Raw genomic sequence first — 15,860 nt, 5'->3', positions numbered from 1 at the left:
TGGCTGTGAGGTGCACTTGGGGGCTGCGATCAAACTAGAGAATCACAGCCCCCAGCTCCCATCTGTAGAGCCACTCAGGGGGAAAAGGCCATAACATGGCAGGGACCCCAAACAAAACATGCCTTCATGTAACCCACATCTTACTCGGATTTATTGGCCCATGTGGAAAGGCCCATCCTCACCTCTGGAGACTGGGATTTTTCCTAACTAGGTTAGTTGTAGCCACAAAGTGGTGAGGCCCCTAACTTTCCTTGCAACTGAGTCCCTCCTTGCTCCTTCTTTCATGGCGTATTGGGCCTACTCTGTCCCTTCCTTAAGGGGTGGGCCTCTGTGCCTCCTCTGGCTTGTTGCCTCTTACAAACTTTCTCTACTCATCCCCTCTCTCCTACTATCTTTCTCCTTACCTGCTTTTTCTTCTCTCTCCTATTCTCCTTGCCTCTTGCTCCCCCTCCCTCCCTCCTCTGGCACTAGCAGGCCTGCTCCCCCATTCTTAGCCCATACCCTGCTCTGCTGACTGAGGCTTGGGCATTCTCTGGAGAGCGGGGTCGGGCTGAGATCTTCAGCAGCCATCTTGGCATGGCCGGGTCTCCCCACAACTCCACTTCTTGCTTCCATTCCAGTGCGGCCTCTGTCAGGCGTGGTGGGGAACATGTCTCTCCCCGTCCTTGCCCACTAGGGGGAGAGGAGCGCAGCCATTGGGGTTTGCATGGCTCATCTGACATTCCCACTGGGTACTCACCTGGGGCTGCTGGGAGTTTGTCTGGATCTGGGGTTGTCCCATGGGCTGGGTCGCAGCTGCGCGCCGGCCCCTGACACCTATATATGATCAAAGCTATCAATTTATAAAATTCAAGCTTTTAAAAATAAAATTCAAGCTTGTATATTAGCCTCAGTAAGCATGCTTTCACATGATTACCACATCTTGGGTGGGTGGGTAAGGGACTCACTTTTTACATTGGCTATTAGAAGACTGCTGAACAAAACCAATTATTTCCACTACTGAACTTGCAGAAACTAAAGATGCTATTATTGCATTGCTAGCCTTTTGTTGTAACCTTCTGAGCACAGTTCCTGCATCATGAGCTCAGCTTGATTTTCCTTGTATTTTATATGCTGTAAGCTTGGATGAGAAAGGCCGAGAGATGGGCTGTTAAGCATTTTCATTTTGCTATTTGTATGTCATAATAAAATTGACTTCAGACATATTTCTCTTGGATGATGTTGCCCTCCAAAGCATTTAAAGAACACATCTACAGATGAAATATAGCAGGAGAAAGGGAATAGCATCCCAGTAATAACTACTGGATTTACCATCTGTCAAATACATTGAGATAATGGGACTTTATTGCTAATGCAGGCTCTGGCCTTAGTTTGTGTTCTGATGTATGTTGAAACATCTCTCTGTAAAAGCAATGTCTCTGGACAAATGGGTTTCACATAGTCTAGCACCAGGCAGTCAAACATAGGATGCAGAGGGCTCTTGTCAATCTTTTTGTTTGATTACAATGCTCTGCACGAATTTACAAACCATCTTCAAGACTAGAAAATTATATTTACTCAGCACTTGTTGGTACACTTACCAGCATCAGCCTGTTCCGTTGTTAATTAGCAGATAAATTCCAGATCAGAAGTCATGTTAGTCCACAGCAACAAAATAAACAGGAATCCAGTACACCAGCATTATTCTAACATAAACTTTCATAAATCAATGGTCACCATCAGATGCATGAAATGTTTGTTCATCTAATAGGCAGATGCATTTATACTAAGAGTTGTAAGTAAGAGAAGTGGGGAAGAGAGATGTTTGAGTGAGAGGCTAGTTTAAAACAATATCCAATTCTCAGAATAATATAACTAGCAGTGCAGGTGTGGAAAATAAAGACTAGAATACAGTGTGTTAAAATGGAGGAGGGTGGAAAGTACAATTTGCAACATGAAGGGTAAGTGTAAAATCAGAGTAGTGGCTTGTGGCCAGATGTGATTTCAATAACAAAGCCATTCAGGATGTCAGGAATGGGGAGAAATCCATGGCATGTGGTTTAGATGGTGGGAAAACTGGGAGCTACAGAGTTCTTGGGACTAGGGAAGACAAATGATTGGGGCAATGATCAAGACTGGATAATAAGGGGTATTATTACTATTGGATACTTCAAACCAGTTAACTTTTTTTGTAAAAACTTTTTAGAATGGTCCTGGGCATCTGTAGGGTGATGTCCTTGGCTTGCAATGCATCTGAGGCCGATGTCTCTGGTTATCAAACTCTGATTTGTAGCCTTCACATGACAAGTTTATTATCCAGTAAACTTACTATCTGCTGGTTCTGACTCGCATGGGAGAGATCTGAAGGATGCCAATCAATGCAGAAAGTGTAACATCTAGGCTAGTTTTAAAATGGAACAAGTATTAAAGCTAACATTAGTAACCTTCTTTCAAGAGTATGAAATTTAATGAGAGATGTATCTCCAAGGAAGTAATTTGGAGCTGAGACTGATGCATTTTCTGAGACTGAAGTAATGGAAACAGTAAGAAAAATCTCACTGGCAAGCAGGTTCTAGAAGAATACATACTTCATCATCTTTTTTTTGACTTAGCAAGAAAGGCATGTAGCATGAATGAGCTCTTCAGAAGTCTGAAGAAAACGGAGAACACAAAAAGCATTTTATTTTGCTTCTCAAAAATCATTCTGTGAAGCAAATGGCACCTGGAGCAAGTTCTGAAATTGCACCCTATAATGTACTCTCCCCCCAAAATTGCACCCCAGGTAGGGCAAAGTAAAAAGGTGCCCTTCTCTACCTCTCTGGTGGGTGGGTGGTAGGTGGGTGTTGGCTTAGCAAACATGTGAGCAAGCAGCAGCCAAGCGGTGGGCAAGCAGTGGGTGGCTTGGTCTGCAGGGGAGATGTGCCTGCTGCTTTGGCCCACCACTGATCACCTCCATGGTGTGCCGAGTGTAGGGAAGGCGGCTGGTGGCAGGTGGACAAGAAGCTCCTGGAGGGAGCAAGTTGGGGAACCAAAATGTGCCCCCATATGACCCAGGTGAATGGCATCTGGGCCAAATGTCCCACCTGCCCCCAACATACACCACTGCATAAATATTAGGACTATTTCTCAAGAAGTCAAGTGTCTTGTTTATTTGGGAAAGTGGGAACCTTTTCTCCATGGCACTTGGAATCTTTCTTTATTTGATATCAAGAAAGCCCTCTGATACTTGCGCACTTATAATCATTCACTGTTTTCCAGCTCATAGAAAGTGGTCTAGTGCAAAGCACTATTGAAAAAACAACTTGTGAAGCTATAATAGTGTTACAACATGTCCATGTAACTGACAATGTTATAATTGCTTTACAGATATGTGAATGCATTCCTGATTTTATAATCTGTAATTTAGCACTAATTTAATTATGCTCACTCCATCTTTATGAATCAAGGAGTTTTTAATTTGTCATCACATTGTCATTAGATACAAAACAGGAGTACTACACAAGAACGAAAAATAATTTGTTCTAATCTAAAACCATGGCAAAAATATTTCAGCCATCCAGAAATAACATTAAACTAAAATATGTGAGTTTAAGAAGACATGAAAGGGGACAAAAGGAACAATATTGGTTGAAATCCCATTATTGATTTTAAAATTGGCTGAAATTCAACCAAATCTAATTGGTTTAGAGGTCACAGTCATTAAACATCCTGCATTTAATTAGTACATAACATTATGGAACATGATTACCAATAAAACAAAGGGTCTTGTAGAACATTAAAAATGAAAAAAAAAAGAAATATTGTGACATCCTTTCATGAACCAGAGCCCACTTTGATTGTTGTAGGAAGTATTAGAAAACTCTAATAATGAAATCAGCCAAATCTTTGGATACTGACTGGAGCTGTGAATGGGCAAGACATATCTTTCTACAAACCTGAAAAGAAACCCAAATAAACAAAAAAATCTGAAATCTAAAAAAAAAAAGATTGGAGAGATTAAACAATCCAAAAATGATCTATAAAGAGTCTGCAGCTTTAAGCAATGGATTCCCTCAGTGGCTATTGCTAGGCAATAACATATCCCAGACTTCAATTTCTGTTAGTTAAAGCAAGTGGGAGGGGACAGAGCCCTTTCCAGTCCTATTTTGGCCTTTGAGGGAGGACTTACTGGGGCCAGGCCTGACAAGGATTGCCAGCTGCAGGTTAGAAATTCATGGAAATTTTGTGAGAGTCTGTTAGACAACAGGGTTTAAGAAGGGAAGAGGCCTCAGCAGGGTACAATGTCACAGAGTCAACCCTTCAAAGCAGTCATTTTCTCCAGGGGGAGAGAGCTCTGTCAGCTGGAATTCAGTTGTAATTCTGGGGGATCTCCAGGAAATACCTGGAGGTTGGCAACCACACTTCTAGCTGCAACCTCTGGGTGACTAGGCACACTTGACTTGCATGACTCAACTAACCCTGACTGCTTGCTACTGTTAAATAGCAGCCAGCCTATTAAAACCAGTGTAGTGTAGCAATTAGAGTTTCAGAATAGGATCTGGATGATCCAAGTTCAAATCCCCATTTTGCTGTGGAAGCTCACTAAATGAATTTGGATAATGTATTGTCGAAGGCTTTCACGGCCGGAATCACTTGGGTGCTGTGTGGTTTTCGGGCTGTATGGTCGTGTTCTAGCAGCATTCTCTCCTGACGTTTCGCCTGCATCTGTGGCTGGCATCTTCAGAGGATCCTCTGAAGATGCTGTTTCAGCTGGACAGATGGCTGAGGCTGTAAACGTCAGGGGAGAATGCTGCCAGGAACACGCACCATACTGGCATTCGAAACCAAGCTACAGCACCCAAGATTTTGGATAAGTCACATCCTTTCATTCTAACTCACCTTACAGGGTTATTGTGCAGATAAACAAGAGAAGGGACTAATGTTAGCTGCCTTGGTCCCCGCTATTGAGATAGACTGTAGTTTTTTAAGGTAGAGATTGCAGTGGGGGAGAAGATGGAAAGCTTAAGACAGAGGCACAGATACAAATAGGTGGCTGTTTGGACATAGGACATAGGGTTGACAGGTCCATGTTGGGAAATTCCTGAAGATTTGAGGATAGAGCCTGGAAAGAATGGGGGTTGAGTAGACGAGGGTTCTCAGAAGGGTATAATGCCTTGGGCCAATTATGCACATGTCTTTGCCTTGCAGCAAGGGTAAATGTACATTGAGGCAAGATTTCTTGTATGAGCATATTTCCCAGAGGCCTACTTTCACTATCCAGTTTCCCTGCACCAAGTGTCACCACTTTAAGTATGAGTTTAATTTTTTAAACTGCCAGAGTGGTGGTGACTTGCCAGTGAGTACAGCTTTGCCCTGGACACCTTCCCTCTGTCCATTGCCATCCTACCTATTTTCATCCCTTCCACGCCCTCGCACTCCTGTGCACACCGCTCTCCTTCTCTGTTCCCTGTGGCCACATCTTTACTACTCATTCTGCCTTGATTGCTTCCTCCCCACCCCTCCCAGACGGGAAGCATGTGGACACAGAAAAATTATTGTTAGTCCTGCTTGCTTGGGAAGATGGGAGACTAAGCAATCGATGTTAAACAGAATATAGTGTCAGCATCACAGCCTGTAGAGAAAAGGGAGGATTGGGGATTGGGAGAGTGTGTCAAAAGGTAGATCACACTATTAACAGTGATCTGTGCCCCACCATCACTGCTCCTGCGAAAGGAGGGAAACAGTGGGCAAATAATCCTTTCAGTTTTATTATTTCAATATTTGTTATTTATTATAGCTCAATATTGATATATCGATATAAACAGAGAATCATTGCAAAATAGTTGTCTATTACTGCATTTGAAAACATGATGTTTGGCTCCAAATGGCAGATTGGCCATTTTCCCTACCCTCTCACTTCTAGCAGCTATTGTAATTATCAACAGGCTAGACAGGGATGTCTTTAGGATGCATTACAAATGACGGGCTACAGCGGGAATGTTAGATTGTGGCAGTGTTTTCTCACTGTCATAATGAGGCTTCCCTCTGCTTCCATTATTGCACCATTATTGCAAAGGGATTTCTCCTGCCACCATCAGATAAGCACTTGCATTGGAGTCCCCCCTCCATTGGTGAAAAGAAATCTCAGTAGCAAAACTGCAATATAAATTGTGATATGTATAAGATATTTGAATTATTATAGTCATTAAATTGCTAAAATGAGGTGTTTTTTTTCTGGATAGGGAAGGGAGGGGATATCCGATAACATCCAACAGGGACAAACATTCAGCTGTACAGGGTGGAGCTGTCAATCCAATGAACATGATACAGAACATGATACAGCATTGGAGCTGTCAATCCAATGAACATGATACAGCATACAATGAGAAATGCACCAAACGCAGTGTGAAGGGTAATGCCTGCCCTGTTGCAGACAGGGCAAGAAACATGGGGAAACAGGACAATGGGTAATAACAGTAAACATGCCCTGAAGCAAAGACTGCACAGTGAATGCTCTTTGGTTGCAGTAAGCCCCCCATGCATAATGGTCATGGCAATCCCTCCATGCATAATGGGCCATAGACTCTGCTCTCCAAAGCAGGAATTTCCTCTAAGGAAACTGACATTGCCAACCTCCAGGTAAGGGCTAGAGATCACCTGGAATGACAACCGATCTCCAAATTAGTCCATGGTTAGTGGTGGTAGTTCCTAGAGATTTGAGAGAAAACTGTTTGGTAGCCCGCATAGAACTTCATTCCCAAGTATTGTGATAAGAAAGGACAATCTTTAAGGAAACTGTACATTCTTGATAAGGTACTAGAGAACCTCTGCAGAGAGTTATAGAATATGATACGTTGCATTTTCCTACTTCTCTGTTATACCTGTCCTGCTGAAGAAGACTTGCAAGGATCTATTTGGCCTCATCTCTTCACTCCTCCTACTGTGTGATGCAGTGTGATGCAGGATTCTTGCTGTCAATCTTAAGTATTTGTCTGGGGCAGATATGACTATCTCAAAGCTTGGCTATGGACAATAGATCATGTGATTTGTTCTGGACTGAAGCTGGAAGCATGTAGGTTAGTACACTTGCAGAAGCTGATATCAGCCAAGTTTGGTAAAGTTTGGTTCAGGGGTTCAAAGTTATGGACCCTCAAAATGTAGTCCCATCTACTATTAGCTCCCGTTGGAAACAATGGGGGATGGGGCACCCCCTTTGGGGGTCCATAACTTTGGACCCCCTGAACCAAACTTTACCAAACTTGGCTGATATCATCAGGAGTGTTGCCTGATGATACCCTGACATATTGGTGCCTCTAACCTAAAAACTGCACCCCCTGGCGGCTGACAAAGTAAAAACCCTAAAATATTTTTTAAAATACATCTGACTCGTGTATAAGTCGAGGGGGGCTTTTCCAGCGCAAAAAAATGTGCTGAAAAACTCAACTTATACATGAGTATATATGGTATGTGTATTATGTCCATGCAATGTTCCTCTGAAATCACACTTTTGTAGCAGGGCATTGTGAGAATACTGAATCTCTTATCATCTGGTTTGGAAAAACTGAAGGTAGAGTATGTCCTTTGACTTCAGTTATGAAGTTGATTGCTGTTAATTCATACATGAAAATAGCTTTGCAACTTCGAGTGTTTTTACGGAAATGTGTAATGTGCATTCCTTGAACTCTGATGGTTTCCTACTGGTCAAGATTGTAAACCAAATCTGATCAGATTGCTCAGTATGTGCTTTATTTATGTTCCTGCAAAATTGTTAAATGAGGTGCTGATGTCTAACGCTTACCGTAAACCAAGTTAAAATGTCAAATACATTCCAGCTGCCAGGGAGTGGACTCCTGCTGCTTGATGACAGATTATATGACACTCTCTTGACTTCTACCGAATTAAAAGCTTCCTCCCCGCAATCTACTCACACCTGGCTATTCCAAAAATTGTGCTTTTAGTGTGTGAAACCAAGAGTAACTTTGATTTGACACAGCTTCAGCTTTTTTGATAGCCAGAGGAACTTTTCTACTTTAACATCACAAATGTTGAAGTCCCCTGTAGAAACCCACACAGATTAGTTTAACTTTTGCATTTAATGTTCAGCTGTTGGTTCCATTCCATGCATTTGTGCCCAGGCTTTGAGGGTAGAATAAAAGATAAAAGAGAAGCAGATTTTCTGTTTATGGGACAGGTGGCTCTGGAAATTTTGTATTTCAAGTGAGATGATAAATGGTGCTGATAGTTTTACATTTGGTTTACTTCTTACTGTTTGCCACTTTCTCCATCTCCCTCTTTTCTACCATCTCACCCCTTTAGCATTTATATTTGGAGAAAAATTTTAACCCTGGGAGGTTTCACAAAAGCAAATAAAAATTTACTTCACTTAGTTTATCCCCCTGTCCCCTGGTTCTTGGCTTACACACTTTCTTCCAGTGTGTTACACATTTTAACCCTTCTTCTCCCACTTTGACTTATCCTGAAATGGGTTTTGAGTCCCCACCTGTGTTGCCCTGTGCTTTTCTCCAATCACATCAAGGAACACATCCACAATTTTTTTATGGACCAATTCAGGATATCTAAATAGCCATCTATCTTGCTCCTTTCAGGCAGATGAGGTCATTTCCCCCTTGTATGTTTGTCTCCTTGAAAGAAAATTCATCTCTTCTTTGCCTGAAATCCTAGGAGTTTATTGCTTTATCACCATGAAAAGATGTTTGGTCGGAAATCAGGGTTTTCCAGAGTGTTAATTAATGTATCCTGCATTCCTCTTCATAACAATATCAAGTTTAGGATATCTGTGTATTTGCATTAATAAATAGGATTGTTGTTAGCAAGCAGCCCAAAATATTTAATGCTGGGATGTTTACTGAAGATTTCGTCTCTTGAATCTAGCAACGTATTGATCTCTCCTTTATCTCTGTCCATATCCTCTCAGCTGTGTTATTCATCTGATTTGTGTTGAGGTTACTAGCTCTTAACTGTCTACTCCTTGATTTTGGACCAGGCACTAGTAATTGGCACTCATTTAGCCATGCATATCTGGCACTGGGCCCATTGCAATCTATGCCTGAAAGAATGTTGAAAATTTATGACACCCAGAATAAACATAAATTTTACTCTGTGCACTTTTAAGGCTAATTAGTTTCCCCCCTTCTTCTGATTTTGACCTTATCTAAATTTGTTTTCAGGTGTTCAGTAGAAGTCCCATCACTTCACATTATTCCCAGTTATCCCTATCAGAGCTTGCCAGTAGAGTATATAGAGTATATAAGAATGGTGCATTTCCCAAAGCAATTATTGGTGGAAATACCTTCTGATCTCTTTCTCTCCCCATAGCTCTAAGTCCAGATTCAGTGGGTTTTGATATGGAAAGAAGGTTGGCAATAGCAATGACTAGGGTTGGCAGTTCAGGGATCAGATGATGTATTTCCATATCAAGGTTGAATCTATTTCCCCTGATTTGTAAGTTCTTCACAAATGCCCACCCTTCTAGTGCCCCTTGATTCTCTTACATGTTCTTTTCTGCATCCATTTAAATATCCACCTTCCCCCTTGCATAAGGATTGTATAACAAGCATTGACTGGTCTTAATCTTTTTCATTCTCATTTTGCAGATTCATAGTGCATCTGCAAAATCCTTAGATATTTCCTTAAAGCATCTGATGTATGGTATATAGAATGATAGACTCTTCACCCTTGGAAGACCTTGATATTGCCCTCCCATACTTCTCAACATCATTACCATGTTATTGAGCAGGAATAAATATCACACTTTGGTTAGCCGAACTCTGATTGGTGTAATCTCTTCTAGGCACCTTCAAATGCAGAGGAAGGATATCAGACACAGGTGCTCCTATGGTAGGACATGAAAAATATTATGCACAGGAGATTGTTCTGTTATGCCTTCATTGCACAACTAGGGGTTGATGGCACATGACTCTGCAAAGGAGCAGCAGTGGTATAGTGACTAAGAGCAGGTGCACTCTGATCTGGAGGAACCTGGTTTGATTCCCAGCTCGGCTGCTTGAGTTGTGGAGGCTTATCTGGGGAATTCAGATTAACCTGTGCACTCCCACAGATGCCAGCTGGATGACCTTGGGATAGTCACAGCTTTTCGGAGCTCTCCCAGCCCCACCCACCTCACAGGGTGTTTGTTGTGAGGGGGAAGGGCACTGGCATAATGCCCATTGGGCAAGGTGGGCATCTGCCCAGGGCATCACGTTGTGGGGGGCATCAAAATGCTGGGTTCGTTTTTGGGTATTTTTAGTGGTTTTCCATTTTTGGCCTGCAGGGGGCGCATTTTTCAGGCTAGCGGCACCAAAATTTCAGCGTATCATCAGGAGACTGTCCTTATGGTACCCCCTAAGTTTGGTGAGGTTTGGTTCAGGGAGTCAAAAGTTATGGACTCCCAAAGGGGGTGCCCCTATCCCCCATTGTTTCCAATGGGAGCTAATAGGACATGGGGGCTACAGTTTTGAGGGTCCATAACTTTGCCCCCCCCGAACCAAACTGCACCAAACCTGGGGGGTATCATTAGGGAAGTCTCCTGATGAGACCCTGAAAGTTTTGAGACTGTGCCTTCAGAAATGTGCCCCCCCCCAGCCTGCAACCCCCATTGACAGCAATGCAGAAAACTCAATGCAGAACAAAGATTCTTGGGCAAATTTCGGGATGTTCTTGCAGGGAGGGCATTCCTAGACGTATCAGCACCAAAATTTCAGGGTATCATCTGGAGACTGTCATGATGATTTGGTGCAGTTTGGTTCAGGGGGTCCGAAGTTATGGACCCTCAAAAGGGTAGTCCCCATCTCCTTAGCAAAGAATGGGGGATGGGGCACCCCCTTTGAGGGTACATAGCTTTGGACCCCCTGAACCAAACTGCACCAAACTTTGGGGGTACCATAAGGACAGTTTCCAGATGATACCCTGAAATTTTGGTGCTGATACATCCAAAAATGCACCCCCTGCAGGCACCAATGTCCTGGTGCAAAAAAAATTGGTCGTGGTGGAGTGGCCGCCCATGGGGGGGGGGCATCCAACTCAGGTTTTGCCCAGGGCTACAGTTTTCCCAGGGCTGCCTCGTTACGCCCCTGGGGAAGGGCCAGGAGATTGTAAGCCCCTTTGAGTCTCCTACAGGAGAGAAAGGAGGGATATAAATCCCAACTCTTCTTGCTAAATCTAAGCTGTTCTGGTGCCTGGATAGGAAATCACTTAAGAACTTCTGCATGCCACCTTGGAAAGGAAAGGTATGACATGAATTTAATGTACAAGAATACTTCCAGAGACTCTTACGGGAAATGCAGTTTGAATCCTCTTATGTACATTTGAAACTAAATATCATAGAATCATAAAGTTGGGAGAGATCACAACAGCCATCAAGTCCAATCCCCTGCCATGCGGGAATATACAGTCAAGATACCCTTCATAGATGGGCATCCAGCCTCTGTTTAAAAACTTCCAAAGAAGGAGACTCCACCACAGTGTATTTCACAATCTAAACAGCCGTTACTGTCAGAAAGTTCTTCCTAATGTTTACGGTGAATCTCTTTTCCTGTCCACTGAATCCATTATTCCTTGTCCTAGTCTCTGGAACAACAGAAAACAATCTTGCTCTATCTTCAACATGACATCCCTTCAAATATTTAAACAACGTTATCATGTTACCCTTTACCCTTCTGTTCTCCAGACTAAGCATATTTGGCTCCATAAGTCACTCCTCATAGGACATGGAATCCAGAGAGTTTATCATTTTGGTTGCTCTCCTCTGGTCCTGTTCCAGCTTGTCAATATCCTTTTTGAATTGTGGTGCCCAGAACTGGACACAGTATTCCAAGTGAGGTCTGACCAATGCAGAATAGAGTAGCACTATGCTAGCACTAAGATTTGTGTGTGATCAGTGTACACAGTAAGGCTACATATTTTTTTGTCTACACACATGTAAACTGCAGGCTGGGTTGTGGCCACATTTCATAAATGCCTCATTTGGTTCAATTCTAAGTTTGATTATGTTTGTGCAGCCACTTCAAGAAGAGTGTGGGGCATAAGCTGTTTAAGTAGTAAATAAAAATTTACTGGATTGAAATTATGCTTAGGGGGTGTGTGATGTTTTCAAAACAAATACTGAGCCTTGGACCAACCCCTTTCTCCAAGCTGAATCTGCCTCACATAAATGAGAAAAGAAGGACATGTTTACGTTACAGAGCTCAGTCAATCCAATTTTAAGGCATTTCAGCACTGCTCACTAAAGTACCAGGCATAAATAAATAGCAGCATGAACTAGAAAACAAGGGGTAAGACAGAGAGGCTGGCAACCATGGAAGACACCTCAGACCCTCTGTATTTACCTGGAGTGGGAAGAGAAAGGCATGCAAGTGTAAGGCACGTATTTGTATGAGGGAACACAGGAGACACAGCAGCTGTACAGGAAAAAGGGAACAATAGAGTGAGAATTGGTCATGAAAGAGCAAGAAGGAGAAAATTGCTGGCCATCTAAGAAGGTCCGGGATCCTGGACTGAGACCCTTTTTGTGATGGGGTGCCACCTGCACAGCATTAAAATGTAGTGGCTGTATCATTCTGTGGTCATAGGCTGAATGTCATGGGCTAAGATCCAAAAGCTCAAAGGTCATGCCAAAGATTCTGTTCAAATCCAAGCTTTATATCTGCAGACAGAAAGGAGACAGAAATATGGCCGAGATCATGAGGAGCTGACAAGATGAGTCCCAACATTTGTCGTCATGCAATGTTTCTGTTCATTTTTAATTGCCATGTCCACCAAATATCATTTGCATTTTTTAAAAATCGCATTAGGAATCACTAATCATTGTGTAAGTACCTACTGATCTCAGCAGCTTCTGCATTCCCACTTGAGTCAACACTTAGAATCCATTTCTGTTGTCTGCAAGAAAATCTGGATTGTCTCTAGCAATCATTCCAGTCCAGTGGCCTCATTCCCTCCCACCCGGGGCATTCCCTGCACGCCCTGCACCCCCCCCCTTAGTTCTGATGGCTGCAAAGAGCAGCTGGCTGAAAAAGCAGACTGGTGGGAACAATACTTCCTAGGAGACCTTGCGAGCCCCAAGGTCTCCTGGGAAGTGTAGTTCCCACCAGGCTGTTTTTTTCAGCTAGCTGCTTTTTGCTGCTGGCTGAACTAAAGTAAGTGAGGAGGGGGCGGGAGTTTGAAATACACTTCCCAGGAAACCTTGCGAGCCTCAACTCCTGCAGAGACCTCCCTGGAGGTGGGTGGGAAGGTTTGTGGTTTCTGCTCCTGCCGCACCAGCAGGTTGCTCCAGCCTGCTAGGCCTGGTGGGGTGGGAGAAGGGGGAGGGGTGGGGGTGATTTTTTGCCCCCCACGTGACCTCAATGGCATGCACCTGGGGCATGGTTCCCCTCTTCCCCGTTGCAGCTCCAAGACTGTTCCAGTTCTCTCTCTCTCTCTCTCTCTCTCTCTCTCTCTCTCTCTCTCTCTGTATTTATAGGCCACCCTTCTCCTTACACGTTCTAGGCCAGGGGTAGGGAACCTGCAGCTCGAGAGCCACATGCGGCTCTTCTGCCCTTGCACTGTGGCTCCACGAGCCTAGCCGCCTGCCCCATCCTTGCCTGGGCCGCGCCGCGGGCTTCCCCTCTCGCCCGCTCCGTTGGAGCGGGGCGGGCGTTTTCCTGGCGGCCGGCAAGGCCAAGCCGCCGGCTTCATCCTTGCCCGCCCTGCAGGCAGCAGGGCGGGCGCATCCATGTGCTTCTCAGAATGAGCGGAGTAAAAGGTTAAAAAAAACCCTATATATATAGTGTTATCTTTATTTTAAATGTCAAAAATTATTTGCGGCTCCAAGTGTTTTCTTTTCCTGTGGAAAACGGGTCCAAATGGCTCTTTGAGTGTTAAAGGTTCCCTACCCCTGTTCTAGGCAGTTTCCAACATGGAATAAATACAATAGATTTTAAATAATATGTCAATACAGTCTAAAAATTATCTATATTAACTCATCCAGATTGTGATAAATGTTAGTAAGTTAAAACTTATCTTACACAACCAGAACCATAGATGAAGGTCAACAGGGGGGCCACTGAATGGAAAAACCATTGCTGCCTCAACCATAGGCCTTAGGGTTGGTCAATACTAAAAAAATTCGGTAAAATTCGGATTTGGGTATTTTGGGGCATAAAATGATTTGTATGCCCGAATCCAAATCATAGCCGATTCGGATATGCCCGAAAATTCGGGTAAATCCGAAAAATTCGGGTCCGTTTTATTATTTTTTTGAATTTTGGTGTTTTTAAACTGTTTTATTCGGTGGGTGCAATTTTAAAGCTAGTAGCATCTAAACTTTCAGGATAATATCTGGAGATTGTCCTTGATGATTCTCCCCAAGTTTGGTGCAGTTTGGTTCAGGGGGGGCAAAGACATTGACTCTGTAAAGGGGTGCCCCATCCCCCATTGCTTCCACAGCCAATATGGGAAACAGCTGCCACATTTTTGAAGACCATAACTTTAACTCCCTGAACCCCAAACTACACCAAACTTGGGTGGTATCATAGGGACAAAGTACTTGTATGATACCCTGAAATTTAGGTGACAGAAGCTCTAAAATCCGCACCTCTCACACTCACCCAAAAAATTTCCTGCATTCTGCCCAGCAATCCATTGGCTGGCTAGCTGTTGGGCTAATGGGAAATTTCTGTGGGAGGGCTGTGGAGTGCACACTTCTCATGTGGAAACCCACAAAACTTTCAGGGTGTCTTCAGGAGAGTCTCTTCAAGACAATTCATCCAGGTTTGGTGAACGTTGCTTCAAGGCTCCTAACGTTACGGGTAGGAAATCTGGCCTCCACTGCCCCCATAAGCAAAGCTCCTCAAACCTGGGACGGTGTCCTCCAAAGACTCTCCTGAAGATAATCACCCCAACATTTTGCACTGTACCTTGATAAATGTGCAGGCACCTACAGCCTCCTTCCACTCACAAAGTCACGAGAAAAAAAAGAATCTTTGGGCAAATATTTGGGGGTGCCTTCAGGGGCGCATGATTAGACATATCAGCACTAAAATATCAGGGAAGATCAGGAGACTGTCCTTGATGACACTCTGCCAAGCTTGGTGCAGTTTGGTTTAGGGGGGCCAAAGTTGTGGACCCTCAAAATGGTGGTAGCCACCATCTCCTTAGCTCCTCATTGGAAACAATGTGGGATAGAGGCCCCCCCTTGAGGGTCCAGCAAATTTGCCTCCCCTGAACCAAACTGCACTAAACTCCAAGGGCCACTGTGACAGTCTCCTCCATGATACTCCTGAAATTTTGAGGCCACTAGCTTTAAAAAATGCGGTTTTCATGTTTCACCGCTTCCCAGAATACGAAGCCTGCTGGAGTGAGTGAGCGGTGAAACACGCAAAACCAGCATTTTTTAAAGCTAGTGACACCAAGCTTTCAGGGTATCGACAGGAGACTGTCCTGATTTACCCCAAAAGCTCTGCAGTTTGGTTCAGGGGAGCTAAAGTTATGGACTCCTCAAAGGTGTAGCCCCCATCCCCTATCAGTCACCACTGGAAACAATGGGGGATACTTGCACCCCTTTTGATGGTCCATACTGGAACCAAACTGCACCAAACTTGGTGGGCAAACATCGGGACAGTCACCTGATGATTTGATAGAAAGCCGATACATCTCAAAATGCGTCCCCTGTAGGCACCCCCAGAAATTTCCTTAGGATGAGTTCTGCAGTGATTCTGTTGTATTGCTGTCAATGGGGAATTTTTGGTAGAGGGAAGGGAGGTGCACATTATCTGAAGGTATGGTCAATAAAACTTTCAGGGTATCTTCAGGAGAGTCTCTAGATGACACCATCCAGGTTTGGGGAATTTTGCTTCAGGGGACAACCCCTGCCGTGACCCAAAAAGGGTAGGGTCCATCTCCCACTG

This window comes from Sphaerodactylus townsendi, linkage group LG04 (assembly GCF_021028975.2).
Source record: "Sphaerodactylus townsendi isolate TG3544 linkage group LG04, MPM_Stown_v2.3, whole genome shotgun sequence".
NCBI lineage: Eukaryota > Metazoa > Chordata > Lepidosauria > Squamata > Sphaerodactylidae > Sphaerodactylus > Sphaerodactylus townsendi.
Note: the sequence above shows the minus strand (reverse complement) of the source record.